The sequence below is a fragment of the Nelumbo nucifera genome, chromosome 1, assembly GCF_055504915.1.
Source record: "Nelumbo nucifera cultivar China Antique chromosome 1, China Antique-T2T, whole genome shotgun sequence".
Lineage (NCBI taxonomy): Eukaryota > Viridiplantae > Streptophyta > Magnoliopsida > Proteales > Nelumbonaceae > Nelumbo > Nelumbo nucifera.
In genome coordinates, this window is record NC_142649.1 from 216328878 (window position 1) to 216355915 (window position 27038).

Here is a 27038-nt window from a genome sequence, read left to right on the forward strand (position 1 = left end):
ACCCAAGAACATAGCATTGCTTATGAGGTCACCTTTTCCCCTGTGATGACCATTGTTTATCTCATCCTTGCTTTGTTTGCCATTCATCATTGGCCAATATTCTAGATGGACATAACTATTGCATTTCCTGATGGTATTTGGAAGGAAACTGTTTACATGAAACCTCCACCTAAATATCTGATCAAGCTGCCCTTGCTGACACTATCACTAACCATTGTCTCTTGTTGGCATTATCATGCTTCCTCATATCTTCCAAACTTCAGCTTGTTGACCTCCTTACCAAGTGTATAACACATGTTCATCATGAGTGACTTGTGGAGCTTATGGCAAAGTTACAATGGATGGAAATCTAAGCAAAAATAAGCGATATGAGGTGGTGGAAAGAAAGTAGGAATGGTGTTTTCTTGATAAAACCTTTTTACAATGATTTGGAAAGAAGTTAGGTGGGGAAGTCTGATGGTAAGGGGGTTTAGGGAAATCCGGTGCAGGATTTTGCTTGGTTGGTGGCATCGGATAGCATTCTTACTCAAGAGTCAAGACCATATTAAAATTAAGGAAATTCAGTTGGCTTGGAGATACTATCTATGTTTGTCTGAAGAGAGCGTGATGCATTTGTTTTTGCTTGCCACTTCTCAAAGTATTTATGGGGTTACTTATTTAGCCTTTTAACCTTGACATGTGGAATCCAAGATCGCCTACAAAAATATTCGATAACTAGCCTATATTGAGGGGAAATAGGATGCAAAGATTGTTTGGAGCTGCATTCCTTTTGCTATTTTCTAGGAATTTTGGAAGAAAATGAAGAATCATTGATGACCAATAAGCGTAAGGATCGAGTTGTTTTCTTGAATGAAAAGTGATTTAGGGGTTGGGCCTTGATATTACCAGAATTTGAAGGTGTTTCAAAGGAAGGCTTTGAAAATAATTTTTGGTCTTCATTAGAGTTAGAATTTGGGAGGTCATATTTTTGTAATTTGTGCTTTTATTTGGTGATTCTTCATCACCTCTTGGGGATGTACTCTTTAATTTTGATTTTAATAAAATTTTTCTTTTTTATTTATTACCAAAAAATGTTTACCCCGCATTAGTTTGAAGAGAAGTGTGTTACAAAACTTGTATTTAAAATATGTTATTTCTTGGTGTCCTATTGTATTCAATTGTATCTTGTATTTGTATATAGCCCAATAGGAGCATGCTTCTAATTGTATATATCAAGTACCCTCTAATAAAGCTTGCCCTTTAAAGGCCGGGGTATTCATTTTAATACACCTCCTAGTCGTTATCTCCTGGAGTTTGCACAAAACCCTACTTAGCTAATAGCTTCTTGTCTACCCAACACTCTACTCCATATAGCCTTGCTAGCCTTACAACTACTTTATAGAATTTTCATTTTAACCTCAGTTGTTATTCTCTCCCTTGTTATGACTTATTAAACCAAGGTAAGGGAATTGGTTACATTAAGTTATCTTTGAATCTCCAATTCTAAGTTTACCCTAATTTGCAATCCTTTTATTATTAAAATTACATAGCATATATTCTATTTTAATCCTACTTATTTTAAAACCTTATTGGAGGCCCTACACCCTTTAGATTTGAGAATATGTTGCTGGAAGTTCCAAACTTTTTGCTAAAGGTAAAAGATGGGTGATCAGAAGGTGGGATTAGGGCTAGAGAGAAAGGGGTGAAATTCATCAAGAAGTTGAAAAGATTGAAGGAAAATGTTAAGGAGTGGAACAGAGAAGAATTTGGAAAACTCGAGGTCATAAAGGAGGAATTAGCTAGGAAAATAGAGAAATTGGACCAAAAGGAAGCCCGTAAAGAGGAGATCCTAAGGAAGGAAGAAATTTCTTGGAGACAAAAATCAAGGTGTAAATGGCTTCTGGAGGGGGACGGAAACATCAAAATTTTCCATTCACTAGCAAATGGGAGAAGAAAAAATCAAATCTCTAGCATTGAGGTGGAGGGAAGAGCAATAAACTCAAAGGAGGAAATTGAAAGGTGCTTTGTGGGATCATTTCAAATCAATGCTTGCCTCCTCGGTTGAAAGCAATTTGGAATTGGAAGAATCACATTGGGATAGAGTGTCGGAATCCAAAGCTGCCCTGTTAGAAAGAGTTTTCAGTGTAGAGGTCTGTTGTGAGAAATGGCCGAATGGGCCTTAGTGTTCTTTATTTCTTTTAAGTAGTATTTAAAAGTTATGTTTCTTAGTTATGGTCCTTTTATTTTCTTTACTTATTTCTTTAGTTCTGGCCACCCCATTAAGGGCATCCAAGTAATTGTACTCAGATTTAGAATTATTAATAAAAGTGATGAAAAGGGGCTAGAGAGAGAGTTTCAAATTCTTCTTTTCTTCGTCCACAGCCTATTGCTGAAACTTCTTCTTCGTTCTCTTTCTCTCTTTTCTTCTTTTCTTGCATTACCTGAATTACTGTAGGTGTAATTTTCAACTTGGTATCAGAGTGGGTTCTCACTTTCGACTTTTTTCTCCTTTCTTTACCATACATAGTTAGGAAGGTTTTTGGAGAGTTTTGTAGAGGTTTTTCATCCTTAGTTGAAGCCTAGGTCAAGTTATTGGAGTTTTTTCCCGAAAACCCTAAATAACAGGAGAAACCTTGTTACAGGTCGTAGAGACAGTTCGAACCAGGCGCTTGGGGATCAGAGGCAAGCCTTTTGATTTCTATTAGGGGTGGTTTTGGTTGGATTGAATTCTAGTACCTCTGGAAGGGGCGGTTGAAGTTTCTCTCTTTCTCCCCATCCCGTAGGACCCTGTGAAACCCTAATTTTGGGGGGGTTGAAAGGTTGTTCTTTGCTTAGAACAGTAAATCTAGCCTAGTAAAGCCCTAATTTGATTTTCATTTGCATCCGTTTACTCAGCGGAGCAAACTAGAGGAGAGACCAAATATTCCATAGATTTCGGGTTTGGACATGGGGGTCAGTGGAGAATCTTTTTGGGGTTGTGACTACTGTGAGGCTAGATGGGACTAATTATTTAGCTTGGTCTCAATCTATTAAGATACAAGTGTGTAGTAGAGAAAAATGGGGTTATATTACCGGGAGCAAGAAGAAACCGGAGGAGGATGATCTTACCTATGAAAGGTGGATGTAGGAAAACTACACAGTAGTGGGTTGGTTAGTGAATTCTATACAACTACACATTAGTCAGCATTACCTGTGGATAGAAACTGGTGAGCTGCAGGTTGATCACTATGCTAATGATGGGATGAAGCCAAAGGTTAGCATTGGGAAGAAAGATGTTATTTGTAGATACTGCAAGAAGCCTAAACACACTAAAGACACGTGTTGGAAGCTGCATCCAGAGCTCGTTCCTATTAGATTCAAGAAAGAAAATGGTGGAAAAAGGGTTAAAACTAGAAAAATGTAGAAATGCAAATGTAGCCACTTTCAGTTAGTAATTTGACTAAATCCCTGAATTGTAGTGTAACATTTTTTCCTTCATATTGTGTTTTTCAGGACATGGAATCTCAGAAGGTGATTGGGAGTGGCCATGAGGTGAATGGGATCTATCTGTTAGACATGCCTGAGCAGAGCCAAGTACAACCTAAGAGAATTGCATTTGTTCCAAAGTCCATTAGTTGTATTATGTTATGCCATAGTCGTTTGGGTCATTTGTCCTTTTCTTTATTGAGTTAGTTGTTTCCAGAGTTATTTAAAGGAATTAGTCTATCGAGTCTTCATTGTGAGCCTTGTGAGTTCTGAAAGCATTGTAAGAGCACTTATCCTTCAAGTAATAAAAGATCAACTGTTCCTTCTAATATTGTTCACTCTGATGTGTAGGGGCCTTATCCTTTACAATGTATGGGCGGGTATGGATATTTCATCCTATTTATTGATAATTTTTCACGATATACTTGGATTTACCTTTTGTGCTCTCGGGCTGAAGTGCCTAAACTTGTGCAACAGTTCCATGAACACATACTCAGTTTAATACCCACATCAAAATATTCTGGTCAAATAATGATAAGGAATTTTTTGAGAAGGACCTTACCTCCTATCTTGAGAAGTTTGGGATTATTCATCAGAATTCTTGCGCACGCACTCCACAACAAAATGGATTAGCGGAGAGGAAAAACAGACACATTGTGGAAGTTGCAAGGAGCACTCTTTTTGCTACCCATGCTCCTGTAAAGTTTTGAGGTGATGTAGTTTTAACAACTACCTACCTTATTAACCACTTGCCTTCTCAATTCTTGGGGTTAAAATCTCCTTTTGAAGTCCTCTTTCTTGATGTTGAGATTTTCTCTATTCCTCTGAGGGTCTTTGGTTGCACTTGTTATGTCCACATTCTCAGTTCCAAAAGACACAAGTTTGACCCCTAAGGTTCAAAATTTTATCTTCCTTGGTTATTCCTCTACACAGTAAGGGTGCTCACGGTTCGGTTACCGAACCGTGGCCCTTTTTTTTAACCGAACTGGTAGTACCGGTTTTTGGAAAACTGGTAACCGAAACCGAACCGAAACCAATCGGTTAACTAGTTGGCTAGTTCGGTTAACCATCGGTTCGATTCGTCGATTTTTCGGGTTTTTAGTTTTTATAATATATATTATAAAAATATATATAAAACATTATATTTTAAATAATAGATAATATATAATATATTATAAATATATATTTAAATATAATGCATGTTTATTAATTTATAATATATAAAGTATATATAATATACATATAAAATATATAGAAAAACATGGTATACCGATCAGTTTGGTTAACCGCCGGTTTTTATATTGGTTAACTGAAACCAAACCGATACCTTGGGTTTTTTAAAAACACCGACCCGACCGGTTTGGTTAACCGGTTTTTTGATTCAGTTTCGGTCGGTTTGGTTTTTCGGTTTTTTTTCCTCACCACTACCACACAGAAAGGGTACTATTGTTTTGATCCCATTAGTGTCACCCGGTTTGTTTCCATGGATGTCACCTTTGCAGAGTCAATTCCTTTTGATAGCCATCCTTTTGAGGGGGAGAGATCTTTTGAGTTGTTTTCTTCATCCCTTCCTTTGCCAACTCCAATTGAGTCTTGTGTCGAGCCCTCCACAGTTACTCCCATTCCCATGGAGGGATCCTTTCCTTTGAGGTCTTCCACTCCTACTCCTCCCCCTCCTCCTTCTAGTCCTCTAGTTGTTTCCACTCATCCTATTCTCCAGAGGTGGTACCAACGGCAAAGGCCAAGGCAAACACAGGTTGATCCCACCAGCACCCCCTACTCATTGCTTTGAGAAAAGGTAAGAGGAAATGTACAACTCATTGTATTTCCAAACACCTTTCCTATAGCTTGCTACCCCCATCCTACTATGCCTTTCTAGCCTCCATTTCCTCTCAATCCATCCCAAAGTTTGTTTCAGAGGCCTTAGCCACACCAGATTGGAGGGATGCTATGAGTACTGAAATAAAAGCCCTTCATAAAAACAATACCCGGGATATTGTTGACTTGTGAGCTGGGAAGGAACCTGTTGGGTGCAAGTGGGCTTTCACTATCAAGTATTGTGCAGATAGGTCAATTGAGAGGTATAAGGCTTGGCTTGTTGCCAAGGGATATACCCAAGTATATGGAATAGACACTAAGACCTTTTCTCCAGTTGCTAAGATGACTTTGGTGAAAGTTCTTTTATCCTTAGTAGTGAGCTATGATTGGCCTCTGTATCAATTTGATGTTAAGAACGCATTCCTGAATGGTGATCTCACTAAAGAGGTATATATGTCCCTTCCTCCTGGTATATATGGCAAGGAAATGTAGGGTAAGGTGTGTAGATTGAAGAAATCTCTTTATGGCCTGAAGCAATCTCCACATGCTTGGTTTCACAGGTTTAGGGATGCTCTTGTCCAATTCGGTTACAATTAGACTCAATCAGATCATACCCTCTTTGTTAAGAGAAAAGGCACTCTAGTGACATTTCTTATAGTTTATGTAGATGATATTGTGGTTACTAGCAGTGATACAAAAGAAGTTAATGCTCTCAAGAAGTTCCTCAGTTCTGAATTTGAAATTAAAGATTTAGGGGAGTTGTGGTATTTTCTGGGCATTGAGGTTGTTAGGTCCAAGGAAGGTATATTTATTTCTCAATGGAAGTATGTGCTAGACCTTTTGATTGAGACTAGAAAACTTGGTGCTAAACCTGCCTCTACCCCTATTGATGTGAATCATAAACTGTTAGCTGACAGGGGAGTGTTTCAAAGATTATTGGGGAAACTTCTTTATCTATGTATGACTCGTCCAGACATTTCATGTGTTGTGAGTGTCACCAGCCAGTTCATGCATGCTCCTAGAGACACACATATGGCCGTTGCAGAAAGGGTGTTATGCTTCCTTAAGGGAACCCCTAGGAAGGGTATATTATTTGCTAAACATGGACACATGAAGGTAGAAGCATATACAGATGCTGATTGGACAAGAAATGTGGATGACAAGAGATCCATATCAGGATATTGTGCTGTGGTAGCCGGAAATATTGTTTCTTGGAGAAGCAAAAAGCAATCAGTGGTTGCTAGATCTTCATTGAGGCAGAGTATAGAGCTATGGCCCATGGTGTTTTTGAGTTGTTGTGGCTTAGATCTCTCCTTAATGAGATGGGTGTTTCATGTGACGAACCACTGATGTTGTATTGTGATAACCAAACTGCTATTAACATTGCTCACAACCCAATTCAACATAATAGAACTAAGCACATTGAGGTAGACAAACACTTTATACGGGAGAAAGTGGCTTCAGGAGAGGTGTGCCTACCTTTCATTGCATTAGAAGAGCAACTAGCAGATTTTCTAACTAAGGGAGTCCCAAAGGCAAAGCTTCAACATTATGTAAGCAAGCTAGTCATGATTGACATCTATGCGCAGCTTGAGGGGGAGTGTAGTGAGAATGGGCCGAATGGGCCTTAGTGTTCTTTATTTCTTTTAAGTAGTATTTAAAAGTTATGTTTCTTAGTTATGGGCCTTCTTTTATTTTCTTTAATTATTTCCTTAGTGCTGGTCGCCCCATTAAGGGCATCCAAGTAATTGTACTCAGACTTAGAATTATTAATAAAAGTGATTAAAGGGGGCTAGAGATAGGTTCAAATTCTTCTTTTCTCTCTTCCCTTCTTTTCTTCTTCCACAACCTATTGCTGAAACTTCTTTCTTCTTCTTTCTCTTCCTCTCTTTTCAACTAGGTCCATGAAGCAATTTTCTTGATGGATAGATCCAAAGCTCCGGGGCCGGATGGTTTCTCAATGACTTTAAGATATGGTCAGCTTGAGATTGATAAACAAGGTATGGTCAGCTTGAGATTGAGAAAAACCAAATTTTAAGATAGCTTTTCTGAATCTATAAAACCAAGCTCTAGGGGACTGTCTAAGGCCATAAAGAGATTTCTTCAAACGAAAAACCTTTCCTTCACTCCCAGGGATGTTCACTCTAGGAGGAAGTTCCATGTAAACTTCTTCTTGAAGCTTGCCATTAAGGCAGGCCTTCTTAACATCCATTTGATACAAGGGCCAAGAATAATGGGCAACAAGAGACATGATAACTTGAATTGAATTCATCTTGGCTATTGGAGCAAAGGTTTCCAGATAATCAATGCCGTAATATTGAGTGTACCCTTCTGCCACAAGCCGAGCTTTATACCTTTCAATTGAGCCATCAGCTTTATGCTTTACTGTGTAAACCCACTTACATTCAACAGGAACTTTGCCCACTGGAAGATGAACAATTTCTCATGTTTGATTTTTCTCAAGCGCCTCCATTTCCTGGTTCATAGCATCCTTCCAATGAGGGAACTGCACTACCTTAGTAACACTGTGAGGGATAAAAACAGAAGCAATGGAAGAGATATTGGCACAATAAGAGGGAGATAAGGTATCATAGGAGACATAATTTGAGATAGGATATTTAGCACGTCCTTTTTGCTTTATGAACTGCAATAGGAAGGTTAAGGTAAAAAACCACACTAGGAGGCTTAGTAACGGGTTCACCGCAAGTATCAAAGACAAAAGGAGGTTCAGAATCCTGATTACCTTAGTCTGGGAAATCGGATTGTAATAGACATTCAATCTCTGGAGTCATCCTCTTTTTCTGTCTAACGAACCACTAGTGACAAGTCCGATCTTCACTAGCATTCTCCCCCTGATGAGAAGGACGAGAAGAGGAAAAGAAGGGAGTAGACTCAAAGAATGTGATATCTTTCGACACATAACTTTGTCCAAAGTGAGGGTCATAACAATGGTACCCTTTTTGGACTAAAGAATATCCCAAGAAGACACACTTAATAGACTTTGGATCAAATTTCAACCTAGGACTCATGTCATGGACGAAATAGACGCACCCAAAGACCTTAGGAGGAAGATAGAAGGTATCCTCATTAGGAAAAAAGAAGCTGATGAGGATTGAGGAGACTGGAGATGAAGGGTTCGCGAAGGAAGCCTGTTAATAAGATATACGTTGTTTGTGCAGCATCCCCCCACCGAGTTGGGACATACATCCTGAAATAACAATCCCCTAGCAACTTCAACCACATGTCTGTTTTTCCTCTTTGATACCCCATCTTGTTGGGGGGTATGAGGACATGAACTTTGGTGAATTGCTCATTTATCTTCAAGGAAAGTTTGTAAGTGCTTCTCAAATTATTCTTTGGCATTATCAGATCTAATAATCTTAATCTTCTTTTCAAATTGTCTCCACCATATTAAAAAAGCCTTTTATAATTGAAGGAACATTATCTTGGCTCTTCATCAAATACAACCAGGTATACCGCGAGTAGTCATCAACAAAGAGAATGAAATATTTATAACCACCCATACATGGAATAGAATAAGGTCCCCAAACATCATTATGTATTAAATGGAAAGCAACATTACTTCTCTTGTTATTTGCAAAATATGTGGTTCTACATTGCTTTGTTAGTTGACAGACTTCACATTGTAGACCAGAACTAGACAAGGACTTAAACAAACTAGGAAACAAAAACTTCAATGAACCAAAAGACACATGCCCAAGACGGTGATGCCACAATTTCAATTGACTTAGTTTTTCATCATGATAGGTTAGACTGACACATTAACCCAAACTTTGGAGACTGATCAAGAAAAACTCCATCGGCTTCATGTCCATTGCCAATCGTCTTCCCTGTTCTTAGATCTTGGAAGACACAATAAGATGGAAAGAAGGTTATAGAACAATTATGAGACTTTGTAAGTGAGCTAACAAATAAGAGATTTCTATGCAGTTGTGGGACATGGAGAACTAATTTTAGAGAAAGGTTGTTGGTAAGTTCACCCAAACCCGAGTTTGGGGTCTGAGATCCATCAGCAACAATAATCTTACCTTTCCCTAAAAAAAGTTTATATGTGGTAAAGTAGGAAGGCATACCAATCATATGATCACTGGTTCTTGTGTCAATTATCCAAGAGCTAGAGGATGAGGCATGGCACGCAAGTACAGTACCTGATTTTGCCAAGGCACTAGAAGGTGTATGTGAACCAGCAAATGTAGGCAACCCACTCTTTTCAAGATGGAGCAAGTTGTCTCTCAATTTTTCCATCACATCAGAGGTGTCATAAGTAGATGCTTGAGCAGAAGAATTTCCCTCAAGTACGTGAGTCTGAGAATCATGACTAGCTGTAGCAACATGAGCATTTACCTTCTTTCCGGTTTTAAACTTCTCAGGCTTTAGGTGGGGATTTAGTTTCCAACACCTATCCTTGGTGTGCCTTGGCTTCTTGCAATATCCACAAACTACCGCTACAGGTTTACCAGAACTCTGTTTGGGTTTTGTAGACACAAGAGTTGTGTGCTCACTGACAGGAACTTGTGTCATGACAATCCTCCTACTCTCTTCATTCTACACCAAAGAATATGCTGTGGAGAGTGCAAAATATCAGCACTAAGGATGTGTTGCCTGGTGAAATCATAAGTGGCATTCAGTCCAGCAAGGAAATCAAAAACTTGGTTTTTCTCAATGCACTTCCTGTATTGTTCAGCATCAATAGGATCCTTCCACTCCAAAGCTTCTAAATGATTCATTTATTCCCAAACTGATTGTAAGTGTAAGCTGAAATGTTGTAGTCGAAGTAGTAGAAGAGAAGAGGAGACCAAGAGGTGCCGAGAATGTCGAACTGCATAACCCAGTCGACAATACTAACATATATATTAGATTACAGTACAGTGTTACAGGAAATGTTTGGAATGCCCCTGATTAGTGATGGGACACCCAGACTACTTAAAACACCAAATAAACTTAGGTCCATTAATACAGGCCCGGTACATAACAACTTAAACACAAATACAGGCTAATAAGAACACTTATTAGCCGAACCATCAATACATAAAACCCTTCAACCTAACACTCCCCCTCAAGCTAAGCATGGATGTCAATCATGTTTAGCTTGCCAAGAAGCTCTACGAATTTTGCTGCAGCCAACGCTTTAGTCAATACATCTGCAATTTGCATCTCAGATGGAGTATAAGGAATGCAGAGTTCTCCTGAGACTATTCTCTCTCTAACAAAATGTCGATCAATCTCAATATGTTTTGTCATGTCATGTTGCACAGGGTTATTTGCAATGTTGATGGCAGTCTTGTTGTCACAATACAGTCTGAGAGGGCCCTCAGCTTTAATGCCAAGCTCATTAAGAAGAGTCCTGAGCCATAGGAGTTTAGCAACCCCGTGAGCCATAGCTCGATATTCAGCTTCGGCACTTGATCTAGCAACTACATTTTGCTTTTTACTACGCCATGTAACTAGGTTCCCTCCCACAAATGTACAATATCCTGAAGTTGATTTTCTGTCCCCAACAGAACCGGCCCAATCTGCATCAGTATAAGCTTCAATTTCAATTTTATTGTTTTTTCTTAATATAATTCCCTTTCCTGGGCAAGTCTTCAAGTACTTGAGAATCCTTTCAACTGCTTTCATATGAGGGATCTTTGGAGAGTGCATGAACTGACTGACAACATGCACAACATAAGCAATATCTGGTCGAGTGAGAGATAAATATATCAGCTTCCCTACCAATTTTTGGTATCTCTCTCTATCACAGTAGTCCTCCCCTACTGATTCCTGTAGGCCATGATTCTGTTCTATTGGAGTATCTGCTGGTCTACACCCTATCATGCCTATCTCCTCTAGGAGGTCAAGAACATACTTCTGCTGACATATGTAGATTCCCTCTCTTGACCTAGCAACTTCAATCCCAAGAAAATATCTCAAATGCCCCAAGTCTTTGATCTCAAATTCAGAAGTTAAAAACTCCTTCAGTCTTTTGATCTCTTCCAAGTCATTCCCGGTAATCACCATATCATCCGCATAAACAATGAGTGTTGTAAGTTTGCTATCCTGTCTCCTTATGAACAAGGTATGGTCTGCACCACTCTGAGTGTACCCCACTTTCTTCATGGCCCCACAAAGCCTCTCAAACCATGCACGAGGAGACTGCTTTAAACCATATAATGCTTTCCTCAGTTTACACACCTTTCTATCAAAGTCATAGCCTGGTGGAGGTTCCATAAATACCTCTTCATGAAGGTCACCATTTAGGAAGGCATTCTTCACATCTAGCTGATGAAGTTCCCATGAAAAATTTGCTGCCAATGATAATAGGACCCGAATTGTGTTGAGCTTTGCTAATGGGGCAAAGGTTTCTTTGTAGTCAATCCCTTCTTTTTGAGTAAACCCCTTTGCCACAAGCTTGGCCTTGTACCTCTCAATGGACCCGTCCTCCCTATGCTTTACAGTAAACACCCACTTGCACCCGACAATGCTCTTCCCCTCTGGTAGATCCACTAATTCCCAAGTTCTTGCTTTCATTAGGGCTTTCATTTCTTCATTCATAGCTTCTTTCCACCTTGGATCAGACACGGCCTTTGAGTACCTAGAAGGAACATGAACAGAGGAAAGAGCAGATACAAAGGAGTGATAGGCTGGAGATAAATGTGAGTAAGAAACAAAATCAGCAATGGGATGTCGAGTGGTGCAAGAACGGATAGGCTTACGGAGAGCAATAGGAAGATCCAAATCAGAAGTATGTGTGTTGGAATTACCTTGAATTGCAGAGATAGATTGATCTGAGTCCAACTGGTTGTTGTCATGAGTTTAAGGGCCCTTTTTCCTTCTGTTGTAGGTGATTCGTATCTCTTTTTGTTCCCTACTGGAGCCTTCAGGGATATTTGCAGTATCGGGAGAGGTAATCGGCACAGTGGGAGCTTCACTAGGTTGACCCGGGATGCCACAACTAGGAGTAGAAGAAGAGGATGGAAGGCCCGAGGCAGATAGGGGAACAAAAAAGGAGGGAGAATGAGAATCCTCTTCCATCCCACTAGTCTCCCCCTGAAGAGGATTCTGAGAAGACTGAAAATAGGGTTGAGACTCAAAAAAGACCACATCTCTGGTGACATACTTTCTCTTGGAGACATGATCATAACACTTGTAACCCTTTTGTGTAGGAGAATACCCCAAAAATATTCCTTTCGTAGCCCTAGGATCCAACTTGGACTTCTTTGGATCCTTCACATGTATAAAACATATACAGCCAAAGACCCGTGGAGGAAGAGGAAAGTCTGGAAGAGTAGGACATAGAACAGATAAAGGGATTTTCATACCCAACACCTTAGATGGCATCCGATTTATCAGATATGATGCAGTAAATACAACTTGAGACCAGTATTGCTTGGGAACCTTGTGCTGGAATAGTAAGGCTCGAATTGTCTCCAATAGATGTCTATTCTTGCGCTCAGCAACCCCATTCTGCTGAGGGGTATTAGCACAGGATGATTGATGTAACATGCCAGCATCTTCCATGAATAAGTTCAAGGATTTTTCAAAATATTCAGCAGCATTATCTGACCAGTATTGCTTAATCCTATTATCAAATTGTGTTTCAACCATTTTGCAAAATGCCATAGTTATCCGTGGCACTTCATCTCTTCCTTTTAACAGGTAGATCCATGTGCATCGAGAGTAGAGGTCAATAAAACTGATAAAGTAACAAAAGCCATCAATAGAAACAATAGGTGAAGGGCCCCAACATCAGAATGAACCAAATCAAAAGGAGCTCGAATTTCATTACTGGAAATTGGATAAACAGTTCTACCTTGTTTTGACATTTGACATACTTCATAGACTAAACTTTGACTTGAAATGCCCTTAAACAATTCGGGAAACAACATTTCTAATGAAGAGAAAGGTAAATGACCTAGCCTAGCATGCCACAGATGCAACCTAGCTATTGACTCCACACTCTCCGGACTACTAGCAACAGATGCTTGTAAGGCTGAACCGATGTCTGCATCAAAATAGTAGAGGCCTCCATACTCATGACCGCTCCCAATCGTTCTCCTCGTCAATCTATCCTGAAAGACACAATGGGTAGGAAAAAAGGTTATACTACAGTTCAAATTTTTTGTAAGTTTTGAAACAGACAAAAGATTTGAGGTGAGACTGGGAATATGTAGAACTGATTTAAGAGAGAGGTCCTTGCTTAGGTCAATCACCCGTCAGCAACTCTCATCTTATCCTGACCAGACAACAATTGATATGAAGAGAATAAGGAGGACATATGTGTCATGTGGTCAGTTGCACCGGAATCAATAAACCAAGAAGTAGAGTCAATAGAACTAGTTGCACTAAAGGCAGAGACTATACCTGATCTGGCAAGAGAGGTGGAAGCAAAAGAATTACTCCTTAGACAGGCTAAAGCCCGGCTAAGGACCTCTACCTCACTAGCAGTGAAGCCCAAGGCACCGGCTCTAGAGGAATCAGCAACCTGCCCCATGGGAGAAGAAGCCATTGTTGGTATACTCTGTGAGTTGTCACCATTGTTACTAGTGACAAGGTTCCCACTCGCCGCATGACCCTTCTGTTGCTTCCTGTCCTTTCTCAATGCAACTGGCTTCAGGTGAGGATATAGGACCCAACACTTTTCTTTTGCATGTCTCTCATCCCCACAATGAGTGCACTTAAGATGCTTCTTGTCTGGATGTTTGTTTCCCTTAGTGGAAATCAAGGCTGAATGTTCACCAAATTGTTCAACTGGTTGAATCTGAGAGTCAACTTGCATCTCCTTTCTCCTGACTTCTTCATTCCCTACCAGATAATAAACATGATGTAACTCGGACAGTTCATCTCTTCCTAGAATTTGTGACCTTATGCCCTCATACACTGGGTCCAGGCTAGCCAAGAACTTAAAGGCTCTGCTCTCTTCAATCTGCTTATCATGTCTCTCCTTGTCCCTGGCATTTTCCCAGTCCAAAATCAAGTGATGGTCAAGTTCTTCCCAAAGTCCTTCCAGAGTTGCAAAATATGTTGCAACTGTCATATCCCCTTGCCTTAAGGCAGTAATGTCTTGATTCAATCTATAGATTCTAGCATTATTTTTCTTCTGTCCATAGGTTTTAGACACTTTTTCCCAAATCTTGGCTACTGTGGGAAAGTGTTGAATAGTCCTGGCAACTCGTGGAGTCATAGAGGCAAGCAGCCAGGACATAACTGTGGCATTCTCCTTGCGCTACACTGCATACTCCGCACTGCCAACGTCAGGTTTCTTCTTACTCCCATCTAAGTAGCCTGTGAGATCACGGGAAGTAATAAAAAGCATTGCAGAGATGGACCACTCCTTGAAGTTGTGTTCATCCAGCAGCACACTTGTAATCTACAAGCTGTGCAGATTCGGGTTTTCCAGATTTGAAGACCTCCCACCAGGTCTGATATCCCTAGAAGAGACCTCTCTGGATATTGAAGACATCTTGTCTGCAGACTCTGTGTAGATAACATTGTTTCAAACTAGCCAAAGTGTTCACAGTGCTGAAAAAAGACTAGTTGCAGTATTGAAGAAGGTTTTGACAACTCGCAACACTGGTTCAGACTTGTCGAGACTATCACAGTTCTGAAGAAGTTCAGTTACAGCAGCAAATAAGGTGTCCTGTGAGCTGGTAACCGACCTGAAGTGGAGAGCTCTCCACCACTGCACTATGCAGACTTCTCTTGGGCTTCGATTACTGCAACTGTAGAGAGTGTTCCCCCCTACGGCCAATACTAGGACTGCTGAAATCACTTAGCAGCTGAATGGCTACTCACTACTAGAAACAGTCTAGTAGGACATCAACTTTTGGGTCTTACTTCCCTTGCACCCTACAACCAAGGGAAACCCTAGGTTCGAACCTTGTATTGTTCTCCTGCAACCTTAGGGTTTCACTGCAGCAACCAAGATAAAAAAAAAGAAAGAAAGACAGCAAGAGAGAGGAGATGGCGTCGGCTATAACCAGGAAATTGCTTAATGCTCTGATACCATGTAAGCTGAAATGTTGTAGCCGAAGTTGTAGAAGAGAAGAGGAGACCAAGAGGTGTTGAGAATGTCGAATTGCATAACCCAGTCGACAGTACTAACATATATATTAAATTACAGTACAATGTTACAAGAAATGTCTGGAATACCTCTGATTAGTGATGGGACACCCAGACTACTTAAAACACCAACTTAGGCCCATTAACATAGGCCCAGTACATAACAACTTAAACACAAATACAAGCTAATAAGAACACTTATCAGCCGAACCATCAATACATAAAATCCTTCAACCTAACAGTAAGGAAGAGAAATACATGGCCACCGATTTCTCCCCCTGTCGCATATTACATGCTTCTCTTCGCAACTGATAGATTCTAGCTGTGTTCTTCACTTGAGAATAAGTTGAAGTTAACTTGTCCCAAATGTCCTTAGCTGTTCAAAGGAACATATAGTTGCAGGCAATGTGATGTTGCATAGAGCATACAAGCCATGACATAACAAACAAATTATCTTGCTCCCATTTGGAATAAATAATTTGGATCTTCAGGCTTCGACTTAGCTTCCTTACCAGTAATAAACCCAAGCTTACCTCTTCCTCTAATTGTAAGCTTAGCTAATTGAGACCATTCAAGAAAATTTGTTCCATTAAGTTTTACAGTAGTAATTTGCCCTCCAGCACTGTCATTACTTCTTAGGAGGACAGGTACGTATGTACACATCCTTGTGTGAGTCCATTGAGCACCACCCCTCTAAAAACACTTTTCTCACCAATATCACAATCTCCCAACACTAGTTGAACACCCAAACACCTTTCCTTGAAGGTTAAACACGGGCTACAGCAATAAAACAAGAAAAAAGGTGTTGGCGGCAAAATAGGGGAAGAAAAAAAATTCCCAAAAAAGTTTTAGAGCTCCAAAAAAAATATGAGACTGCTTCCTTGTAATCTCAAAAATTTACTACAGTTCAAACGCAACTGGATTTAACAGCAACCAGCCCACCATGCGAGCATGCAAGCCCTAAACTCCAAATCTATATTTTTTTCCAATTTTCATCTGAAAAATCCAAGAAAAATGTAAAAGAGATTCATACCTCCATATACATATCAAAATTCCTCCAAAAATGAGGGGCATCAATGGGTGTCAAAACCGCAAATAGACGCCGCCAACTGTACAGGCTACTGACGTCAACCGGCGGCGTGTTGATGTCAGCAGGATCATTTGCGAGTCACAACCAACAACTGATGCTCTCCTTGATCTTCTGACACTCTGATACCAAGTTAAAGTACTAGGTGTGTTACTATTCACACCCTGAAGAATGCCTTTTCTTAACATTTGAAGAAAATTACAAATGGGCCCTTGAATAGGAACCCAAATACAAAAGGCATGAAAGGACATAAATGTCCTTACACTCTCAACAATCTCCTTGGCATAAACCCAAATTTGTTTTCTAATATACTTTTTTCATGTTGTAACTTTTATTCTCTCCCAAAGTTTCGTATTGTGGCTCATGAGTTTAATCCCTCAATAATTATTACAACTTTGTATAACACCTTTATTTATAAATATAACCACCATTTATCTTATTAAATGTTTTGATTAGAAACAATAAGCCTACCTCTCCCCTACCTTCCACACTTTCATTGGAATACCATGAGGTCCTAACACTATTCCTTTCTTCATCTTATTTAGTGCCCCCTTTACTTCAGTAATTCTAATTTTACAAAGTACATGCAGTGATTTAAAAGGTGCACTTGGGCACACAGGCAAGGCACATTTTAAGGTGTGTACCTTGCCTAGGCCCCAAGCACAACACTTTTAAAAGGCATATGCCTAGTGTGCCTAGGCATGCACCTTGCACTTCAGCCCTAACATGGGATTGTTTGGGCTTGCCTCAGGGGGCTTGGTACAAAAGTCGTTCATAGAATCAAGAATGCAAAAAATGTTTAATATTGCATTAGCTATTTGAAGTAATGCAATTGAGAAAAAAATAGAGAGATTGAGAGTTTTACATGCTTGAATATGTTATATATGTTTGATTTTATTTTTAAATTTTCATTTTGAATGTATTTTACACGTTATGTTTATGTATTTAATTTGAGATAATAGAATTTTTTAAAACATTTATTTGAAAATTTAAGTTTATATTTTTAATTAATATTATGTTTAATGTTTTATTTTTTTAAAATTTTTGCTTTTTTTTTTTGCATTTTTGCGTCTTGTTTCTAAAAGGTGTGCATCTCGCCTTGCGCCTCGAGTGTAAAATGCACCTTGCACTTTTAAAACATTATTACATGTTATTTTTAGTACTACTAGAGTCAATTACCTCTTTTCTATTGGCAATTTCTACACATTTTTCATTTAATAATTTTTCAGAATAGTTTGTCTATCTTTCCTTGATTTCCTCATCTTTTACTTTTACCAACACTCTGCTCTTCTTCTCTGATGCACCTAACATGATTTAAATATTTACCTTTTCTTTCTCTCATATTTGCTAATTTATGATAAAATTCATAATATACCTTCATTTTTATTTAACTTTTTTCTTACTTCCTTTTTTGTGGTTTTTAAAATTTTCCAACTTTTCTACTTTTTGTTTAGTTTGTTGCCAATATTTGTAACATGCTTGTTTTACTTAGATCATATTTTGGACCTCTTCATTCCATTAATGCTTGTTTTACCTTGATAGAATTCATCATATGCTTGTTTTACTTTCATGAGAGAAGTAATGAAATTAGCCAAGAGAACATCCTCCACATGGTGTAAAAAATCAATCAATTTCTCAGCTAACTCTTTATCCAAGGAAGGAATTAATGGAACTACATTAGTTTCAAGGGTACAGCACTTTGTAAAATGTAACTAAATGCAATCAAAAGGGATTAGATAGTAGAAGCTAACCTAAAAGGGAAGGGATCCTCAATACAACCTCAGATTGTATACCTTCATGAAGGGCGATGGGAATATTATAATCATCAAAGAAACAATACTTAATTGTGATGGACTTGTGCTACCTTCAAGTTTGCTAAAAAATAGTTTGGTGGAAAGGTTGCAATGTTGCATAGCTTCAAGTTGTTCTACACCTTGATACATGTGTTGATCCTTGTGTAGATGAGATTGAACACAGAGTAGGCTCAAACTTAGACTCCAAGCAAAGGAAGGACATGAGAATAGGCAAAGGTAGTTGAGTTGCCTCTCCTCAAGCAGATTACACTTCTTTCCCTAATGAGAGAAGAGAACAAGACTAAGGCTCTGTTAGAGTGTTTAAAGAAGGGCACAAAGGTCTTTGTACTTAAAAGTTAGAAATCCATATTATATATATATATATATTATTCTGGTCGACTGGGAGACTGCTTTTTTTCCTCTCTTTTGGAGACTAGTCGAACCATCTCTTCATCTTCTCCTCTCTTTCTCTCTTCTTTTCCTTCTTCCTCCCTTCTCTCTTTCCCTTTTATTTCGGGAAGTAAATCAGGTTTAATCGAATAACTAACATGGTATTAGAGCTTTTTCTTCCCAGATTTTTTTCTCTTTTCAATGCCTTCAGCACATCGACTTTGAGGTTTCTTGGTGATTACATGGAGGATCAAAGAGAGAATAAAAAGGAATGGACATTTCTTGTCTAGGGACGTATTCATGCCTCCAATTGTAGTAGAAATTGTTGCTTTTTTTTATCAATAAACATGTATTTTATTAAAATACAGATTGTAAACATTTCTTGTCTAGGGAGGTATTTATACAACTCTATTCTATCCCTCATTACAGTGCAACCCAAACCAATTGTTGTCTCAATGCCCCCTGTTTTGCTAAACCATCAGTTAGCCCAATTGCACTTCTTTGGACCCAAAGATAGTGTTGACTTACATGGGGCTATGTAGAATTTACCTCTACTACAGACATGGATCTTAACAAATTGTGCCCAAGCTAAGTTATTTGTTTTGTCAAATTTAATTGTAGCCACCCCTATCAGAATGGAATCTACGGAACCAACCCCCAACACCAGGATCTGCTTCATCTCACTTCCAGATTGCCCCATCATTCAAACGAAAATAAAAAAATAATGTTTTCAACCTTTGTATACCTAACTAAGGTCAAAATCCATAGATAGCACCCAGTGTTAAATCTATGCAATGTTAGATATCCCTTAATGGTGGTAATCTTGCAGGTAAGTCTTCAGGAAACACATCACTAAATTCATCAAGCAAAGGTCTCACCTCCTCTGGAACCCCCATACTTTTCAGCTCAAGCCCCTTCTCAATTAAAGTATAAACAACACCAGTCTCTTTCTAGGCATTTGTGAATTCAGCCATGGCAAAGAGGCTAGCACCCTCCCCGGGTTTCGATTTAGTTAGAGTCTCTCGTGATGGACATAAAGTCAACCTTTTCCCTTTAAACTCAAAAGAGTAGGTGATCTTTCGCCTGTCATGCACTATATGGTGGTCAAATTGCCGCGGGCACCCAAGTAGCAAATGGCAAGCATCCATGCATACAACATCAACCACACAATCACTATAATTATTGCTAATAGAAAAGCCTACTAAACACCGTTGTGTGACTAAGACCTCATTCTTTGTTTTTAACCATGCAAGCCTGTACGGGTGAGGGTGTAGTAGAGTTTTCAGGTTCAACTTGTGGACGGCTTCTTCTGCTATAACATTCTCACAACTCCCACTATCAATTACAAGGCTTGTTATCTTTCCACCCATAATACACGTGATGTGGAAGATATTATTTTTAGCCAATCCAACAATTCATCCCTAGGAGTTAGGAATAATCGTTGCATCACCAAGGCCTCTTCCACATCTCCATACACCAGTTCTCACTCTAAGGTTTCTTCATTATAATAAGAGTCAAATACAAGTGGGGTTGAATAGTCAAATGCTTCCATTTGGGGTTCACTTTCGCCTTATACAAACATTTCCCCTTTTCTTTTATCTCTCCTTGAGCATTCAACAAATTTATGGCTTGGTTCACTACACTTAAAACACTTCGGCTCAGGTAAACCAACCTGATTTTGATTAGGTCCACGACCTTGGTTTTGGTTCAGCCCACCGGACTACGGCTGGTAGTTAGATTTAGATGTGGATGTAGGTTACTATATGGGGGTGTTCTGGCCACATTAGTTTGGGTTTGGCCCAATTGGTTAGGTCTGTTGCTTTGCTTTTCTATGGTCAAATCATGTTGGTGTGCCATAGAGACATCATAGCATTCAAATAGGTCTAATACATCCCAAATATATGGTCTCAACCCACCTATATACCTAGCCACCAATTAGTCTCAATTTTCATCTAATTCATTATGTGCCACCAATAGATGAAATTTCATTTTATATTCATCTACTATATCAGTTCCTTGCCTTAGATTTTTTATCTCTTGATAAAATATGAAAGGATTGAAATATCGATACGATACGTCTAATACAGGGCGTATCGTATTGGCATCGTTAGTGTCCGGCACAAGATACGCTACGACTAGATATGTATCGTGCCAATCATGTGTATCCCGCTAATACGGGTGTGTATCGGTCCGTATCGGACTGCATCGGCCGATACATATTGATACGGACCGATATAGAACAATATGCCACCCGCAAGATGCGAATGTGCATATTCTTCTGAAAAAGAAGGGTGGAGGGAATCGAAATCTTGTCAAAAGCTGGGAGAGCTCAACGTCCACACCTATAAACCAACACACCACTCCGCCTTTTGTGTTTATAAATTTGAACATGATATATATATATATATATTAATTTACATTACATAAAATCATACTTGTTATTTAGGAAATAAACAAACTGTTTACAAAATACTCAAGAATATAATCTTAAATTGAACCTATCAAATCTACTAATCTACATTTATACCAAACAAAGATTTTTAATTAGAAAATTATAGGAATAAAAATATAATAATGGAATAATCATTTTAAAAGTCAAAAATTGTGAATTTGCATATGATATGTATCTTAGAAATTTTAATAGATTTGATTTTATGTTGAGATTATACAATTTATAAATTGAATTTAATATTTGGTTGACCTTTTTGTTAATGTAATAAAGTAAAAATAGTAAAACCGAAAATAATTGATATAATAATTAAAATATAATAGGAAAATATGTTTTGCATTTTGGACTCTTGATTGATACATTATCAATAAAATTGTATGATATCTATGCATCATATTATATTAATTGTAATATATTTTTTTCATATACACTATTAAAATATACATTCTCTATATATTTATACATTATTTATGATTATTTAACCTTAAATTTAATATTATTAATTTATTATAAAATTTTTATGTGTTACCTTAGCGTATCCATGTGTTTCCAAAGCGTATTTGTATTTGTATCCGTATCTAAGCTGTCCAATACGATACTCGATACCAATACTTCAATCCTTGTATTCATATACTATATCAATTTCAACCCTTGAGTTCCTCCCATGTCTTAATATTTTCATTGCCTCTTTTCTGTCGCATAACCTTCATTTGATGCCACCATGCTGCTACTCGCCCTCTAAACCGAGAGGTTCTTAAGGATACAATCTTATTTTTTGGAATTTCCTTGAATTCAGGGATTTCTTCTACCACGAAAAGCTAGTCCATGAATTCTTTTGAAGTATACATCCATGGAATTTTAGGATCTTAATCTTGAGACCGGTTTTCCACTATCTCTGGTCACCACCTGCAACTACAGCCGATCTGGTTACTTGCCTTGATGATGGAAAGGAACAAGTGGAGATACTTGCATTGGAGTTGTTGCCCCTGTTCCAAACAAAAATGCAATGATTTCAACTCCTAAGCAAGGGCCTCAACTTGTCTTTTTAGTTATGCCATCTCTTCTTGTGTTTTGTTGTTGAGTTTCTGCTCCATGATGTGAGCCACTTGTTTCTTCTTAAGAGTCACCATCTAAAGAAGGATCAAACTTGAGCTCTGATACCAAATGGCATAGAAAATAAACCACATTTAGAGAAACTTCAAAGAAAAGAGCAAATGTCGAAATAAATAAGAAAAAGAATTCTTCACTGAATAATTAAGAGAAAATCAACCAAAAATTGTCATAGCTTTGCCCTAGCTACTCTTTATATAGACTTACACCCTTATGGCTTCTACAAGAAAGTTTCCTAATCTATGATAACACTCCTTAATAGAATCCTACTAAAACTCCTCAAAAAAAGTCCTAATTGAACAAAAATTTGGAAATCACGATGTAACAGTAACTTGGTAATTACGAACTACGGTAAAAGTTTTGCATTAGAGCTAACTTGGTAAATTTAAACTAAGATAGAAATTCCGTTTTGGTGCTAACTTGGTAACTGTTTACTCGATTGGATCAATAACATCATCTCAACTTCTTATATGTCTTGGAGTGGTCCCAACATGCATAGAACTTATTGGCCTTCTCCTGTATTACATTAGATTGGCCCATGTTTCAACTTGACATTAAAAATGCCTTCTTGCATTGTGATCTTAGTGAAGAAGTGTATATGGAGTAACCACCAGGGTTTGTTGCTCAAGGGGAGGATGGTAAGGTGTGCAAACTTAAAAAGGCAATTTACAGGTTGAAACACTCCGTGTGCCTAGTTTGGTAGACTTAGTCAGGTAGTTAAAGATTTCGGTATGAAGCAATATTAGGTTGATCATTTGGTGTTCAGCTATGATTTTGAAGCAGGAAAGGTTATGTTGGTGGTTTATGTAGATGACATTGTCATTACAGGTAGTGATAAGTTGGGGATTGATAAAAGGCTTTTCTGCATGGTCACTTTCAAACAAAAGATCTTGGCAAATTGAAATACTTCCCGGAGATAGAAGTTGCAAGGTCGAAGCATGGCATAAATTTGTGTCAGAGGAAATATGTACTTGACTTGTTAAAAGAGACAAGATTGTTGCGTACTAAACCAACCAAAACACCTATGGAGCCCAACCTCTAATTAAGCACTGATGTAGGTGAAGAATTTGATGATCCTGGGAGGTACAGGAGGTTAGTGGGTAAGTTGAATTATTTGACTATTACCCGGCCAGACATTTCCTTTGCAGTAGTGAGTGTAGTCAGCCAATTTATGCAAAGCCCTGGGTTCCCCATTGGAATGTAGTTCTGAGAATTATACAGTATTTGAAATGGGCTCCAGGTCATGGATTATTATACAAATCAAGAGGAAGTCTTGAAATAGAGGGTTATACAGATGCAGATTGGGCCGGCTCAATGTTTGATAGGTCTACTGCAAGATATTGTACTTTTCTTGGAGGAAAATTGGTAATGTGGAAGAGCAAGAAACAAACTGTTGAAGCTGAATATAGATCCATGGCACACACAACTTGTGAGTTAGTGTGGTTAAAGAACCCCCTCCATGAGATTGGATATACACTCAACAATCTTATGAAGTTGTACCGTGACAACTAAGCTGCAGTTCATATCGCATCTAATCCAGTCTTCCCTAAGAGAACAAAATACATAGAAGTTGACTATCATTTTGTAAGAGACACAAGGAGTTAGTGGGCTGATTTGTTTATAAAAGGGTTGAGTTGGGGAAAAGTGAATTATATATGTAACAAGCTGGGATTATATGATATATACACACCAACTTGAGGGGGAGTATTTAGAATCAACTGTCCAAGGGTGTTTAAGTCATTCCATAATGTTTTACTTTAAGTTGTTTTGTCTATTGTGTCTGAGATTGAAGTGTCCCATACATAAAGAGGGGCACAAAGGTCTTTGTACTTAAAAGTTAGAAATCTATATATATATATATATATATATATATATATATTATTATGGTTGGCTAGGAGACTGATTTTTTTTCCTCTCTTCTAGAGACCATCCGAACCATCTCTTCATCTTCTCCTCTCTTCCTCTCTTCCTCTCTTCCTCTCTTCTTTTCCTTCTTCCTCCCTTCTTCTTCTCTCTTTCCTTTTTATTTCAGGAAGCAAATCAAGTCTGATCAAATAATTTACAGACTCAAAGGGCACATCCATAGATATGTAGATTCTCTAGGACACTGAATCATCGTCATCATCCAAGCCTTACCCCAACTATACTGGGCCAGCTACATGAATCTTGTCCATCATTCCATTCAATTTAGTGCCATATCCATTGTTAAATTATGAATGCCTAAATCATTTCTTAAATACAACCCATTTCCTTTTTGGTCAATCCCTAGCCCTTCTAGCCCCTTAACTTACAATGGATTGCTTATTCTTGTGGGTGTTGTAGATCAGTAGATGATCTTCCATTCACGTGATCAGACCATCTTAGTCTATTGTCTCTCACTTTATCACTTATTGGAGGTACCCCCATGTTCCTTTAAATGACTTCATTTTGTATCCTATCCTTTCTAGTTTTTCCATTCATCCATCTTAGCATATGCATTTCTACCATGCTAATTTTTTGGACATGTTGCACCCTACTCCATACGGCATTGATGGCAGTACAACTATTTTATAAATGTTCCTTTCGACATAAGTAGTATTCACCTATCACAAAAACTCTAGAGGCACCCCTCCATTTTGTCCATCCTACTAATTCTATGGAAACATTCTCCTTATTAACCCTTATAACCCTTTTAAATGGATGGATACCCAATTTGTGAACAAAACAATGATAGAACTGAATATAAGGTTGGGAATAGGAAACAACAATTGATGGGGCCCTAAGTTGTAGAACCTGAGAGAGGTTGATCAACTAGCAGCTATAAGGACTGCATTGGCCCAAAACTTATTAGGAACATGCATCCGAAGCATCAAGCCACAAATGACCACCAAAAGATTCTTGTTCTTCCTCTCAATAACACCATTTTGTTGAGGTGTTTTGGGCAAAAGCTTTGACGAACGGTACCACACGTAGCAAAGAATTGATTCATACACTAGATGTGGTTGAATCCTCCATTTCCATGAAATAACTTGTAACACCCAGTGTTTAGAAAACCAAACCGGACTAGCTGATCAGACTGATTGAATCGTGACCCCAAGCACTAACCGGTTCAATCATACCCTAGAAACTGGAATTGATAGAAAACTGGTCAAAACCAGTTGACTGAATGGTTTAACCGAAGAACCGGTGAACTAGTCCCAGTTTCATGAAACCACCCGAGTCACTAAATAATTGAAATTTCAAAATGCCTATGGAAAGACTTGAACCCATGACTTCTAATTTATGTATATTGCTCAATTATTAATTAATAACTCTTTAATTTTATTGTATATATTACTTTATTACACATATTTCAAAGAAAAAGTGAGCTAAGAGGCTTGAACCCTGGCTATTTTCTTTAAAAAATAAGGAACTTGCCATCCATCCGCCACAATCAAGTATAATATAATTTGTAAAATATATTATATATATAGTAGTATTTATGACATGCAGTATATATACATATATGTTGTGAAGAGTCATGATGTTATATTGTACTATCATAGTCCCTGTTGTACCTTACATATTCTTTATTTCTTTCTTTTCTCTTTCTTTAGCCTTGTAAGGGTATTGTACATATCTTTATATATATAAAGGACTCTTTGGGGTGGGGGTTGATTCATTCTATTGACACCCCTGAACTGTTTGTTTTCTCTCTTGTTCAATTCACCAAGTTGACATGGTATCAGAGTAGGTGATTCACTCAGCAATGAAAGAAGTTTGATTCATTGGTTTAGAAGAATGTTTCAAGAGCTTTTTATTCCATCTTTGATTGCTGGATTGAGAGATCTTTGGAGATTGTTTTGATCAGTCCAAGAAGCTGGTGTTCCACCTGGAGAAGATGCCTAGCAGGTTGGTTTTTTATTGTTTTTTCTCAAACAGCTGATCCAATCAGCCTAGGATTTCAGATCTGGTGTTGCCCTAGGGTTATCTATCATATCTATTGTTTGGCTTAAGTGTGGATACTTTTTCAAGGGTTTTTGATCCCTCCTTTGGATCAGCAGTCCTGTAACCTTCCTTTTTTGGAATATCATCATTGCAAAATTGTTGCTAAGGATTTTTTTCCTTGAAGAATCCTTTTCTTTTTCAGTGGTTGGTATTCCCCAAGTGTCTAGATTGAACCCTGATCAATTTTGATTGGTAGTTTACTAGTTTTCTTGGTTTTCTCAGTTTTAGTATCAATTTCAGTGTTGTTTCCTCCCTCCAGACTGTTTATTTCTTGAAGATGGCTGAAAAAATGGATGTCATGCTTGTGAAGTTTGATGGAACTAATTAAAGCATGTGGATATTCTATTTCGACTTCTTTGTTAAAGGAAAAGGATTAGAGGGTTACTTGAATGGGACTGTTACTAAACCAGATGAAACTGAAGTGAAAGCTTTTCAGCAATGGAAGCTTAACAATAGGAAACTACTCTCTTGGATCCTTAGTTCTATTGTGACTCATGTTGTTGTACCTATGAGGAGAATGAGTACAGCTTATGAGATGTATACTTACCTGAAGAAAGTTTATCATTAGTCAAATAGAATCTGAAATCTTTGCTTATTCTCAAGGAGATAAGAAGATATAGGAGTACTATGTTGGCTTCCTTGACTTGTGGGCTGAATATGAATTAGTTGACATTGTTCCTTCTGACTCTTCTAAGTGTGTTAAGTACCTTCAGAAACGTTTTGAGAAGAGAGGTGAACCAGTTCCCTATGAGGTTTCAACCTGAATATGAAATAATAAGGTCTAACATTTTGAGTAAGGGCACACTTCCAGACTTGGATTCGGTAATTGGGAAGCTGCTAAGAGAAGAGACTAAGACTTACAACTGCTACAAACATTGATGGAAAACTGATAGATTCAGGGGCTAATACAGTCTTTATT

General features: G+C 38.2%; 1 protein-coding gene across 16 annotated transcripts in view; it reads left to right on the forward strand.

Annotated features, from left to right (window-relative positions):
* LHY (Homeodomain-like superfamily protein) overlaps positions 1-27038 on the forward strand; it is a 58200-nt gene that overhangs the window by 20136 nt on the left and 11026 nt on the right. For 2 of the 16 annotated variants that reach the window (XM_088896197.1, XM_088896196.1), the window contains exon 3: positions 25861-26023. The exons of 13 other annotated variants lie outside the window; for them this stretch is intronic. The gene's annotated coding sequence lies outside the window, so the exon portion shown is untranslated. The remainder of the gene's footprint in view (positions 1-25860; positions 26024-27038) is intronic. One more of the 16 variants, XM_088896199.1, reaches the window with a different exon arrangement.